Here is a 12816-nt window from a genome sequence, read left to right as displayed (position 1 = left end):
CCACTTTCCAGTGTTGCTTGAGAGTTTTTATATGCCTGTGGCTCCTGGGACCCTTGAGGAAGGGCCTACTCGAAGGCACATGAAGACCTCATCTGCAGTCACTTCATCTTGCCAGGTACCTTCCTTAAGCACCAAGGCCCTTTCTCCACATTTTAAATAATTTAGCTATTTTAACACTAAAAAAAAAAACCCTCAACAATGGCAACTCAGTTAGTTGTTCATCTGATGAATCATTTATAGTAGAAAAAAGAAAGAAAAGATATAAGTAAAAACTCCTTAAATGCCTCCTAACGATTGAAACTGGTTGAATAAATATGATAGAACCCAAGGAAATAATACTGTAAAAGATTGACATGGAAAGATAATTAATGACATGGAATAAAGACATGGAAAGCAATAAAATAGGATGTTGTGCTATGATGCCATTTAAAAATATATTTCTATGTACAGAGAAAGAGCTGGAAGGAAATACACATAAACTCTAACAGTAGTTCTCTCTGTGTGTTGTATCTGGGTGATTTTCATTGCCTCTTTTTGCTTACTTGTTTTTTCTATGATGAACGTATATTACACTTTTATGTTAAGAAAATACAATAAAAACTTGTTTTTAAAAATAGTAGTTTTACTATAGTTTCTGAGGTTTTCATAACATTTCCAGCATAGAAAATGCTTCGGGAAGAAAATAATGGGAAAATAGTCTCTTGTAATTACTGAGTTTGTAATGTTCTCGGCAACCATGCTGACATACACAACTGGAGGCATCTATCAGTTTGGTAGGGTGCCAATTAAAACAATGAAAACTTGGATATAAAAATAAAGGAAATGACTTCTCGTCTCCACATCACAGGACAAATTTGGGCTCTCTTAAATTTGCAGCTCAAAACTGGTCTGTACTTGTGTCAAAAGAATCAGATCTCCTTTACTTACGTATGTCTGTATGTGTTGTATTCTATGACCAGAGAATTATTGGGTGAGCTGGAAAAATAGGATATAAAAGTAATAATGATATTAGCATGTACCTGTTATTGAGTAGTTACTGACTACAATGCACTGTCCCAAGCACTTTGTAGGTATAGATCTGTTCCAAAACTTAGTTCGGCCTGTATATAAATGTGTCCTTGTTATTTCCGATCACAGATTTCCTTAATAAGGTTCTACCACACAAGCTCCGAGCGTGACTACAGATTCTATAAGGATGGAGACCATGTCTGTTTTGCCCCTTCCGTTTTCAGGATATTCAACAGAGAGTCTAGGACACAGCAAGTGGCCTGAAAAGATATTTACACTACTTGTAACGGTTGCAGCTTTATCTGTGGCTTTACTCATTGATGTGTGGGGGCCTAGTAAAACTAGGGAGTGTGACCCCAAGAAAGAAAGAAATTGCAAGTTGGTGAGCGTATTTGTGTGGTGCAATGGAAAGACAATATGAAGTGGTGTGTGATTTCACACCAACTTGTGTGTGAAACAAGTTCACCAATCTAGAACTTCACACCACCAATCTAGATCCCATCCATTCCAGATCAGTATCTATGTGATTTGAATGGAAAAGTGAGTCACGAAGCAACTTTAGCTATGTTTCTTTGCTCTTTGAATCAGTAACCAAAATCACACCATACCAATATCTTAACATCATTATGATGGGTTGAGGTTTTGGATCAACATTCATGCCAAGTAACCTAGCCTAAGGTATAATCACATAATTACATTAGAAAGGAGATTTCAAATTAAAAAATTAAAGGGAAGAAATACAAAGTTACCCAAATGTCAACAAACTTCTCAATTCATTTAAGCCTCTCCTGTGCAAAACACATTTTTAGGCTGTCAACCAGTCCACTGATTTAAAATCAGTCAAATGCCTGAATTATGTGTCACGAAACAGAAAGAGAAGAGAAAATGAAAATGTCAAAACTTTTAAGATGGCAGGATTTTTTTCAGACAATGGAATCACTGATGAAATGCAGTATCTGAACTAACCTTACATAAGAAAGAAAATGGTTGGACTCAAGGAAAAGTTATCATTTCTTTGAAAAGTTCACGTGTCCCATCCCATGCCATTCTAAATACTGCAGAAATATTGACTTAAATCCACCATGTACATTTAGTCTTTTAAAAAGGGGAATGAATATAGGTAAAATTTAGAGAATAACAAGCATAAAGAATGATTAAGTTGGTAAATGGACTCAAAAACAGCAAAATTGGAATCTTTTTTGAAAGAGTTAAAGAGAAAAGAAATACTGTCTGCACGCAAGAAGAAGCCAAACTATGTATAATCTTCTAAATTTATCGCAGTCAAGTAATATGATCCCTAAGGCTGTCATGAATCTCAAAATTACTTTGTGTTTTCAATTTTTAAAGACTTGTATCAAGCACATTTCCTTATTATATACTTTAATATTTTCTCCATATGCATAATGTATGTTTTGGTTAATTTGCTTCGTATACTTAACTGACAGGATAAAATTTCAAAATGGTAGTAAAATACTTTATGTTAAAAGTGAGAGAACATTAATCCTGACTTATATCTTCGAAATCAAGTTTAGTTTCTGCCCCATAGATTAAAAATAAGCTTCTTGTTAGAATTTCTTTTACCAATTAGCTATGCACAATTGTTATGCAATTACTGTAAGGATTAATGACTGACTGGCTTTTTCTTAATAAATCAAAACTTTAATTTCAATGTATTTTTTAGAAGTATCAGATTTTTTTCAGAATGCAAGCTGGTGCAGCCACTCTGGAAAAAAGTATGGAGGTTCCTCAAAAAACTAAAATTAGAACTACCCTATGACTTAGCAATTGCACTACTAGGCATTTATCCAAGGGATACAGGTGTGCTGTTTTGAAGGGACACATGCACCCCCATTTTTATAGCAGCACTATCAACAATAGCCAAAGTATGGAAAGAACCCAAATGTCCATCGATGGATGAATGGATAAAGAAGATATGTTGTGTGGAGTATTACACAGCAATATATATATATATATATATAATGGAGTATTACACAGCAATCGAAAAGAATGAAATCTTGCCATTTGCAACTACGTGGATGGAACTGGAGGGTATGATGCTAAGTGAAATTAGTCAGAGAAAGACAAATATCGTATGACTTTACTCATATGAGGACTTTAAGAGACAAAACAGATGAACATAAGGGAAGGAAAACAAACATAATACAAAAACAGGGAGGGGAATAAAACAGAAGAGACTCATAAATATGGAGAACAAACTGAGGGTTACTGGAGGGGGGGGTGGGAGGGCGTTTGGGCTAAATGGGTAAGGGGCACTAAGGAATCTACTCCTGAAATCATTGTTGCACTATATGCTAATTTGGATGTAAATTTAAAAAAAATAATAAAATTTAAAAAAATAAAAAAGTCTAAAAAAAAGTATCAGATTTTTTTTGTTTCATATTAAATATAATTTGTCAAATTGGTTTCCATACAACACCCAGTGCTCATCCCAACAAGTGCCCTCCTCAGTGTCCATCATTCACTTTCCCCTGTCCCTCACCCCCCATCAACCCTCAGTTTGTTCTCCAGTATTTAAGAGTCTCTTATGGTTTGCCTCCCTCACTCTCAGATTTTTTAAAAAGGATTATAAAATAATACTGCCCTTTTCCTGGAACAAACAAAATATTATTTCAAAGTTCTTTTCAATATGTAAAATAAAGAAGTTTATAGAACAAGAAGCAGAAATTGAGCAGAATGGTGTGTTTAAATGGAACATTTTCTCCTATTGATTGCCATAAAAACCCCAATGGTGGTAAAGAAAATAGAAGATGGATTTCAAGAAGCATTTTGGCTTGTCATTGGTTCACTATTCATCAGACTTTCCAGATTTCTCTCACTTTGCCATTTTCCTAAGCTACCTGAGTCATTTCAGTGTCCAGAAGACCCAGGTAAACATGAAATTCTAGTCATTCAGTGACTCTGATCCTTGAAGGCAGTGAGAAGCCCAACAAGAAAACTTTGAAAGTACAGGCCAAAAACAGTACCTGCAAAGATTCCATTACACTCATCATTAATATTTGTGGCGGTCAGAATTCTAAGATGGCCCCATGGCTCTTGGCCCCTGGGGTACATACTAATGTAATCTCCAGTTGAATGTGGGCAGTACCTGTGAATATGATGGATGCTATTCTTGTGATCAGGTTGTTGTATTGCAAAGGTGAAGGGACTTTTGCAGATGTAATTACGGTCCCTAATCAGGTGACTTTGAGTTAAGTAAAGGATTATTATTCTGGGTGGGCCTGACCTAATCAGGTAAACCCTGTAACAGAGGGACTAGAATAGAGGTCAGAGAGGTTCTCCTGCTGGCTTTGAAGAAGTAAGCTGCCACCAGGGGAAAGAGCCTGTGAGGGGGCCACATGGCAAGGAACTGCAGGGACCTCTAGATGCTAAGCAAGGCCCCTGGCTGATAGCCAGCTCTAAGCAAGGTGGAACCTTAGTCGTAAAGCTATAAGGAACTAAATTCTCCCAATAATCATGAAAGTTTGCAAGAGAACTCAGAGCTCCAGAAAGGAATGTAGTCTGCATGAAATGTTGATTGCAGCCATGTGAGACCCTGAGATGAGGGACAACCTAAGCTGTGTCCAGACTCTTGACCCATGGAAGCTGTCAGGTAATAAATGTGTGTTTTTTTTTAAACTGTATTTGTGGTAATTTGTTATACAGCAATAACAAACTAAGATGATATTCAAATATGAGACTACAGTCCATGCTAGAAATGTGTGCATTAAAGATGCTGACTATGCACTAATTACTCTCTAGAATTCCAGAAGCTTCCATGATTTTTAGCAAATGCATCCTAGGTAGTGTGGTTTTCCACTAGTCTACACTCACCCAGAGAAAACAGTTAAGACATCTCTGCATGTAGCAAAGAGGCAAATAAGTGGTTATTTCCAAAGGCATAAACACTTTGGAAAATTTCTATTTCCCTCTGATTCTTAAAAAAACATACTAATAACAAAAGCAGATCAAATGACATGAAAATCAACTCAAAAATAATTCTTGGGGTCTCTTATAAAAAATCAAGGTTTTTTTTTGGGGGGGGGGTAAGTTTTTCTATAACTTGATGTTACAAAAAGTAAAAATAAGACACAGGGAAAAAACACATAATTAATTTCAACTCCCTCTCTCTCCCAAATTATGAGATTTACTAAACACTTTGACCAAGAACTTTATAGGGAAAATTATGAAGCAAGTCCTACAGGAATGAGAAGGAAGCATAATGCTGTTCTTTGCTTAAGGAAGCTTCTTAAAGGGGATTTTTAGTCATCAATGTAGATACAATACTAATGGGAAGCAGGGGGAGAAGGGAGAGATCACACAATAGACTAGAACTATTCCAGAAACAATGGAACAACATTCTGGATTTGTTGGAGGACTTATCAAAAATTCATTGTCCTGTGAAAATTATCCCTGGTAATGCTGCTCAGGACAGCAGGACCTTATCTCATCTGTTGTAGGAGTTGAGGGTGCTGTAATTCAAGTTGTCAGAGAAGATTTAACTGGCATGTATTTCTTTCTTCAAACTATCAAAGTCAAGAACAGAGAATTTTCAGTAATGTTCATTTATAGTTGCAATCTGTTTGGGAAGAATGCTGGAAACAAGTAGACTGCACTTTTGTTTTAAAATCCAATATTTAAGCAGGTTAGAGAGGACTACAAAATGCTGCAAGTTTGGCTGTTCACGTTTGACTTTCTATATTCTCCAGATCATTGCCTTCATCTAATTCCCAATGACCTATCTTTACTACTGCTTTAGCAGAGCAATTACTATACCAGACCTAAAGACTACTGGAAGCCTCATCCATCTAGTGGCCTCAAGAGGGCTGGGAGGCAGCTAAGGAGATGGTCATCAAACCTCTTATATTTATCATTTCCCCAAAACAGATAAATAGCAAAATCTACAAATTATGGAGTACCTACTATGTACCATGTATTTACAAACATCTCAAATGCTTGTATTTTCATGTATTAATGTATCATGTAATCATGTATTTCATGCTTCCATTTTAGGTATTAATATCCTGCCTACTTATAACTTAATAATGCAGAAACTAGATACCAAGAGATGTCAAGCAACTTGTTCAAGATCATACAGCTATTAAGTGGTATTTCAGACTCAGGTCTCTCTTGTTCTGAAACTTGTATGTTTTGTAATACATCACACTACCCTCATATAGTTTCCCTTGTATATTATAAAAACAGTGTCCTATTTAAGTCAATAAAGTATATTTATAGTTGAAGTTTCTAATTTGGTTATGCAGAGAAAAAACTCAAAGGAAGGTTGTATCAACTGCAAAAGAACAGGCAAAAAATAAAAAAGAATCTGAAATATACTAAGAATCATTGTATCTTCTATACCAAAGGTTTTTCTTGGCATTAGTAGGGATTAGTTAGGATTTTATTAAACATACTGCATTTATTACCAGTAATTCTTTAAAAAATTTTTTTAATTAAAAAAATTTTAATGTTTATATATTTTTGAAAAAGAGAGAGAGTATTATATATTTTTGAAAGAGTGTGAGTAGGGAGGGACAGAGAGAGAGAGGGAAGCACAGAATCCGAAACATGCTCTAGGCTCTGAGCTATCAGCACAGAGCCTGACACAGGGCTCAAACTCATGAACTGGGAGACCATGACCTGAGCCAAAGTCAGAAGCTTAACCGAATGAGCCACACACATGCCCTTATTATAATTCTAAAATAGAATCTCCAAGAAATAAATATCACAGTCTTAGAAGAACATAATGATCCAAAGATGTTAAATTGTAAAAGAGTAAATATATACATTTAATATTTACAATAGGTCTCTTGCCTATCCAACAAGTTGCTTCCTTTATAAAGCCTCCTACAAACATAAGAAAGACCAAAATTCTTTTTTTGAGACTGATACCTTCCAAACCTTCTCTATGTTATAATGTAGTAAATACTACCTAAACCAGAGGTAGAGTCTAACACACACAATTGTCTAGAATTCAGTAAGTCTTGACAACAAGGGAGGCCCCTAAACTACTAAAGTCAGGATCAAAATAGGCAACTTAGCAGAGTCATTTAACTCCTAGGAAAGCAAAGTTTTATAGAAACCATTTCAAGGAGAAGGTTACGATGGAGTCAATCAAATGCTATTGAGAGATCACGTGTAATGAGAATAAATGAGCTCCAGGGGAGTAAGGCCCATGGAACACAGGTTAGAATGGTTTACAAAATCAGGAATGATGAAGCAGGGGAAATGGGCATACTCAACTCTTTGTGAAATCAGTCTTTGGAGGGAAGCAGAAACTAGAGTATTAGCTCTAAGGAGATGCAGGGAAGCAAGGCAGAGCTTCTTGAAGATGGGAGGCAGTGAAGCATGCTTGCCTACCAGTAGGAACAGTCCAGGAGACAGACAGAAAGCAAAGACTCAGAAAGAGGACAGCTGAGGGAAGGAAGTCCCGAAGAAGGCAAGAAGCCACAGTCACTACTCCAAGCCGGGATCTGAACCCAGCAGGAGAGAGCTCTTTCCGCTTCCGGTGCCCTGCTCCACCAAGGCGCCTCCTCCTGAAATAAGTTCTGATCATTTATCTATCTTCCTAATTCAGACTAATCACGAGCTCGTTTAAAACAGAGCTCATTAAGGATACTTATATATTGATCTACAGCCTAAATGGCATGCTAACTGCTACTGTGGCTGTTTTCTTCACCGCCGGCCATTCAGATTCCCTTGCACCTCCTGGTGGAAGTGTGGGCAATGGGTACCCCAGTCATGTCTGTCGGACTGAAGGCATCAGTGTCATTCCTCAGGCTCAGGATGAAAGTTGAATAGTACCCGTATCATATTTTACAAGTCATCTACCACCAGCAAATTTATGCTTGGCTTCACCTCTTCCAGCTGGAGAGAGCACAGCACTCCGTAAGCAGCTGCTACACAGGCAAGAACAGGACCTTTCTAGGACCATCTCATCTGTACCTTGTGAGGAGATGATCGTCAACCGTGATGCTAAATAAAGGCTGTAATTGCACAGATTAATCCCACAGTTAAAGGGCCATTCTGTTCCTCTGGGTAGAAACACATGCTGTGTGCTACGGGGAGTAGTTCAAGATCCTGCACTCGTCTTAGATTTGTGTCTTAATGATAAAATCCATTATGGTTCATTCCAATGTAATTTATTATGATTAACACACTCAACAATAAAAAAGGTAAAACATTCAGACTATTTTGACTTTTACCCTTTTTCAGTGAATAGAAACGTTTTAAAATCATTTTTATGATGGGGAGAATAAAATGGGAGTTAATACAGCTTCTGAGGTTCATCCTTCTTACTCTATACGCAACCATTTCAGATGAGCAGAAAGGACCCCCCAAAGAATTACCACATCATAAAGAAGTTCAGGTAATTTAAAAGGCTTGCATACAAGTGATTTCTTCAATTTTTTAAAATGGGAGAATGGAGTAAAAATTATATGGATTATTCAGGAGAAAAGAAATGATGAGTTCTCTAATGTATTCCAAATGTTCATTTGTGAGTGAAAATTTACAACCCGAGAGAGTAAAGAATAGACACAAGGAAAATGTCATGTAAAGATCTGGTTCCTGGGCCAACAATAAAGTTCCCTGATTTTTTAGGGGATTTCCTCTCCTTTCAGGATAAGTACAGACACCCCAGTGTCAGGACTGAAGTTTAAAAAATTGTACTTCATGCTCCTAATATTTACAAGTTGGAGATTCCCTATCCATTCTCTCTTGCCTCTATCCCATCCTCCATGTGTTTAGGGAAGGATTGATTTTGGCTCAACACAGCAATCACACATATTCACAGAGGACTGAGAATAAACAAGAAATTACTGAGAAAACCAAGTAATTTCCTTTGCATGAAAAATAAATATAGTATAGCATAGCATAATGTTTTATTCATCCTGCCTAGATACCCAGCTGAAAAGTAAAAAACTCAATCATACATATGTTTGGTTCATATCTGCCCTATCCAATATGGTAGCTACTAGCCACATGTGGCTACTTAAATTTAAATTAATTAAAGTGAAATGAATTTAAAAATTCAGTTGCTCAGCACAGCCACATTTCAAGTGCTCAAAAGCCATATTTGACTAGTTGTTACAGTACTGGACAGTGCAGATGTAGAACATTTGCATCACTGCAGAAAGTTCTATTAGACAGCCCTGGTTTACATGCCACCAAATAATTTTTCACTTTTTTGGTCCTATTGTTGTATAACAGGTAAATCTTACTTTTATATTTTTTCAGCATGTTTAGCCCTTTTGTAAGTTACAAAAGTAAAACATAGGTACTATACAAATACAGAATTACATATTGTGGTGGTGCGGGGAGGACGAAGGATCAGTAGCCCTCTCCTCCCCATTGCCAACAGGCTGGGGATAAACCAGTGCTCAAGCTTGGTGAACATCTTTATAGGTAGTTTTCTCTATCTAGAATACCAGTTTCGGTGATGTGAAGTTAAGTGTTTATTAAAATATGCTCACTGATTTTGTCAGTCAGAACATGATCAAAAGCTTGGAGTTTAAGGGTCGTACTGGTAAAATTTAATTTTAGAGATGTCGTCTGTGATGTTCCATGTTTGGGATAAGCCTGCACCGGGGATCTATTCATCCCTGCGTTCCTTGGATGCGAGCAGAACACCCATCACTTTACTTAAGGTAAAATTTGAAACTGACTGGAACATTTCATAGAGGAAAAAAGAAATATAATTTTAGGCCTCTTCAAATTGCTTGAAGTGTGAAATCAAGTAATGAACACTAGAAAAGGTTCTGTCAGCTAGAATCTAAGCTTAGTGTAGTCAGCATTTTCCTGCTAAACCTTATTATGGCAAAGCATTTGATTTTTCATCTCTGTACTGTGTTCATCCCCGCAAATAAACTACTTTGACCTCCACCTGTTACTTAGTGAAATCTGCCCACCATCCTTCAATAACCCTATTCTTTGCCATCAAAGGCGTTTGAGTTGTTGAGAAACTGGGAAGACAGAGCTGTGTAAGGAGCTGAACTGATAGGACTTTATAACTATGCAGTAGTTCATAGTTCAAGCAGGACGCTACACAGCAAAAGGAAACTTTTTTTTCCTTTTTTTTAAAGGCAATGCCTGTGGATGCTGGAAGGGGGCAACACATTTCATCATTTTAACATGGAATTTTTCACAGAAAGAGATTCTCTTTTGAGCTCTTATTTAATGCAGAAAACTCCTGGCCCTTTCTTTATAAGGAAAACCTCTCTTTCCAAGAGTTATGCCTTCATTTTAGACAGATGAGCCACAAGGTCATTTCAAAGCTTAAAAACACTGCAAGTTATGCTCATTATGCAAAACAAAATGAACCACGAATCTCAAATGCAGCTTTGTGGATGCAAAAGGACCACGCTCTGATTAAACACCATTAAAACAAAAAAATTAAAATTAAAAAGGGAAATAACTATACACAACTCCATAAATCATTTTCCAAAATATCTGACAAAATAGTCTCTTTTTTATTTTAACAATGACATCTCAGGAAAAAAAAAATTTTCTGTGTAAAGTTGCACTTCTCCTGATTAATGCTACACTCAACACAAGAGACAGCGTCTGTCTAATTACACTGAATACTTATCTGAGAGGGATTAGCAGGATGTTTCTGCTCACTGTCATTCTTTGTGACAACGTAATGATAGATCCGTTTACTTAGGAGTGCAATTATTAAAAACCGTGCTGTTTTCTTAACTGTCTTCATATCTTGGAAATATTTTATTAAAAATTACTTAGCTGACACTAAGGGTAAATACTTGGCACAGTTTTTCATATCAATTAAGTCAAGGAGTTCGTTCCATTCAGTCACAGCCTTAGTAGAGAACCTTATTTAAGTTTGGTGATCACCATAATGCTTTTATATGGAAGTTAATGATTCACGCTTTTTTCTCCTTGTCTTATTTGTCCAAATCCTAAAGTTTGGTTTTCACTTAAACTAAAAACTGCTCGTGGCCGACATTCTCTCTGGAGTCATGATTTAGCGCTTCTCCTTCATATTCACGCCTTTTTTTTTTTTTTTGGATCCCAACACAAGGATCCAATTTTATACAGACAACTCCCCACAGGCCAATCAGAAAGGGCTTCTAGCAATATACCATCTTTTGCAGCTTTTTCTACTCGTGTAATTAACTTTACCCAGCATCTATTAGGAAAAGGTCTTTACACAAGATAAAAACTGAAAAGCAAACCATGTTGGGCTCTACAAGTGGGCTGGCTATCGTCAAACCAAAGGACTATTTCCATATGTGTCTAAAGAGACAAAATGAGGGTCCTTTCTTTTTTTCCCTTCCACTTTCCAATCTCAAATGACAGTTGTCAGCAACTGTGTCCCTGCACGTAAAAAACAACAACCAAATTTGTGTACTGAATGTAAGTTGCTGAACTGCTCCCACAAGACAGAGTTTGTTTCTATGGCTTTGTCAATTTAAGACAACTGTCAACTAGTCCAAGTGGCAGATAATGACATTTAAAACAAACTATATCTCTGGAAAAGTCTCCAGATGTGTGGCCAGGACATAAATTTATGTAACCCAATATAATGATTATGTATTATAAAGATTTTTTTTTTTTTTTTTACCTAAAGGCATGTTAAGGCTTCAATGCTGATGGACAAACTCATAAAAATATCAAGCACATCAAAAGGAGAAAAATTACCAGTTAAGTCTTTTGAGGATAAGATTTCTTTTCTGAAAAGAAAAAAAAATCACCCACTGAAAAAGAGAACTCTTAAAATTAGAAGCAGGTGTCACCACTATGAAGTGATAAATATCAAAGAATAACTGGCCCTGAAAAGCACTCTTATGCAACCCATACTACTTTTAATCCTTACATATGTATTTTGACATAAGAACACGAAGAGCTGCGTATATCAGTCCCTAAAGAGTGTTAAAACACAGGAGACGTTGCACAGCCATTTTGATAAACCCTCTCTTCAGTTGGGTTCATGAAATGGCTGAAAGGCAGATGGCAAATCCCGACTGGCATTGAGTCGTAAGTAATCTTGGTATACTAGAATTCATTAATCTTGGAAGCTGATCACAGCGAAGTGATTTCTGGGTTGGGATACCCAACAAGGCGGAGTAATCTGGTATTACAGAGGACACTTCAGATTAGAAATGGATATTGGGTTGTCATTCCTTGACTTCCTAATGGTCTGAGTGCATTTCCAGCGATGCAAATGAAAATTTTAACTACATCTCATTACATACAATCGCTAAAGACAGCAATGTTTCTTTAAAATGAAGGGCAATGAGATGTTCGGACCACATTAAAACCCGGAAGAGCTGCAGTAGTATCTGAATGACTACCACACATTCACAGCTGTCTGTAAAGCCCGCTCTCCACAGTGGGCTGAAGGAACCGGATCACAACACAGAGTTCTCACTCTAAACAGACCAGAGAACCAAGAACCAGAGTAACCCAGTATTTTAAATCCAGAAGTTTCAGAGGGGCTTTCAATTGTTAATAAAGGGAGGTCAGTAATACTTTTCTCTGAAGACATAAGCCAATTAACTGTATTTCAAAAGATTCAGTGTTTCTATGGCAGTTTAATTGTTCATCAAGGTTAAATGATGCTATGAAATAAAGTGACTTTTTGATTCCTGAAGTCTCCTATTTGAGAGACACACTTTGTGATTCAGCGCTGGAGAGAACCCTCTCCATTTTGGGACTTGTTGTGTTGTTCAGGAATCCATCAGGGGACAGCCCCTGATTTACTATGTCAATGTGAGCATTTCTCGTAATCTTGAAATGGGTGTCATATCTTTGATTAATTGATGAGTTTATGATGTATTTGAAATCCTTGTT

At 36.8% G+C, this 12816-nt stretch overlaps 1 protein-coding gene across 4 annotated transcripts in view; it reads right to left on the bottom strand.

The window, feature by feature from the left end:
• The window catches only part of NFIA (nuclear factor I A), a 377477-nt gene that overhangs the window by 81338 nt on the left and 283323 nt on the right, over nt 1-12816 (bottom strand). The gene's annotated exons all lie outside the window — the stretch shown is intronic.

The sequence above is a fragment of the Lynx canadensis genome, chromosome C1 (assembly GCF_007474595.2).
Source record: "Lynx canadensis isolate LIC74 chromosome C1, mLynCan4.pri.v2, whole genome shotgun sequence".
Lineage (NCBI taxonomy): Eukaryota > Metazoa > Chordata > Mammalia > Carnivora > Felidae > Lynx > Lynx canadensis.
This window is presented reverse-complemented; position numbering and strand designations above follow the sequence as displayed.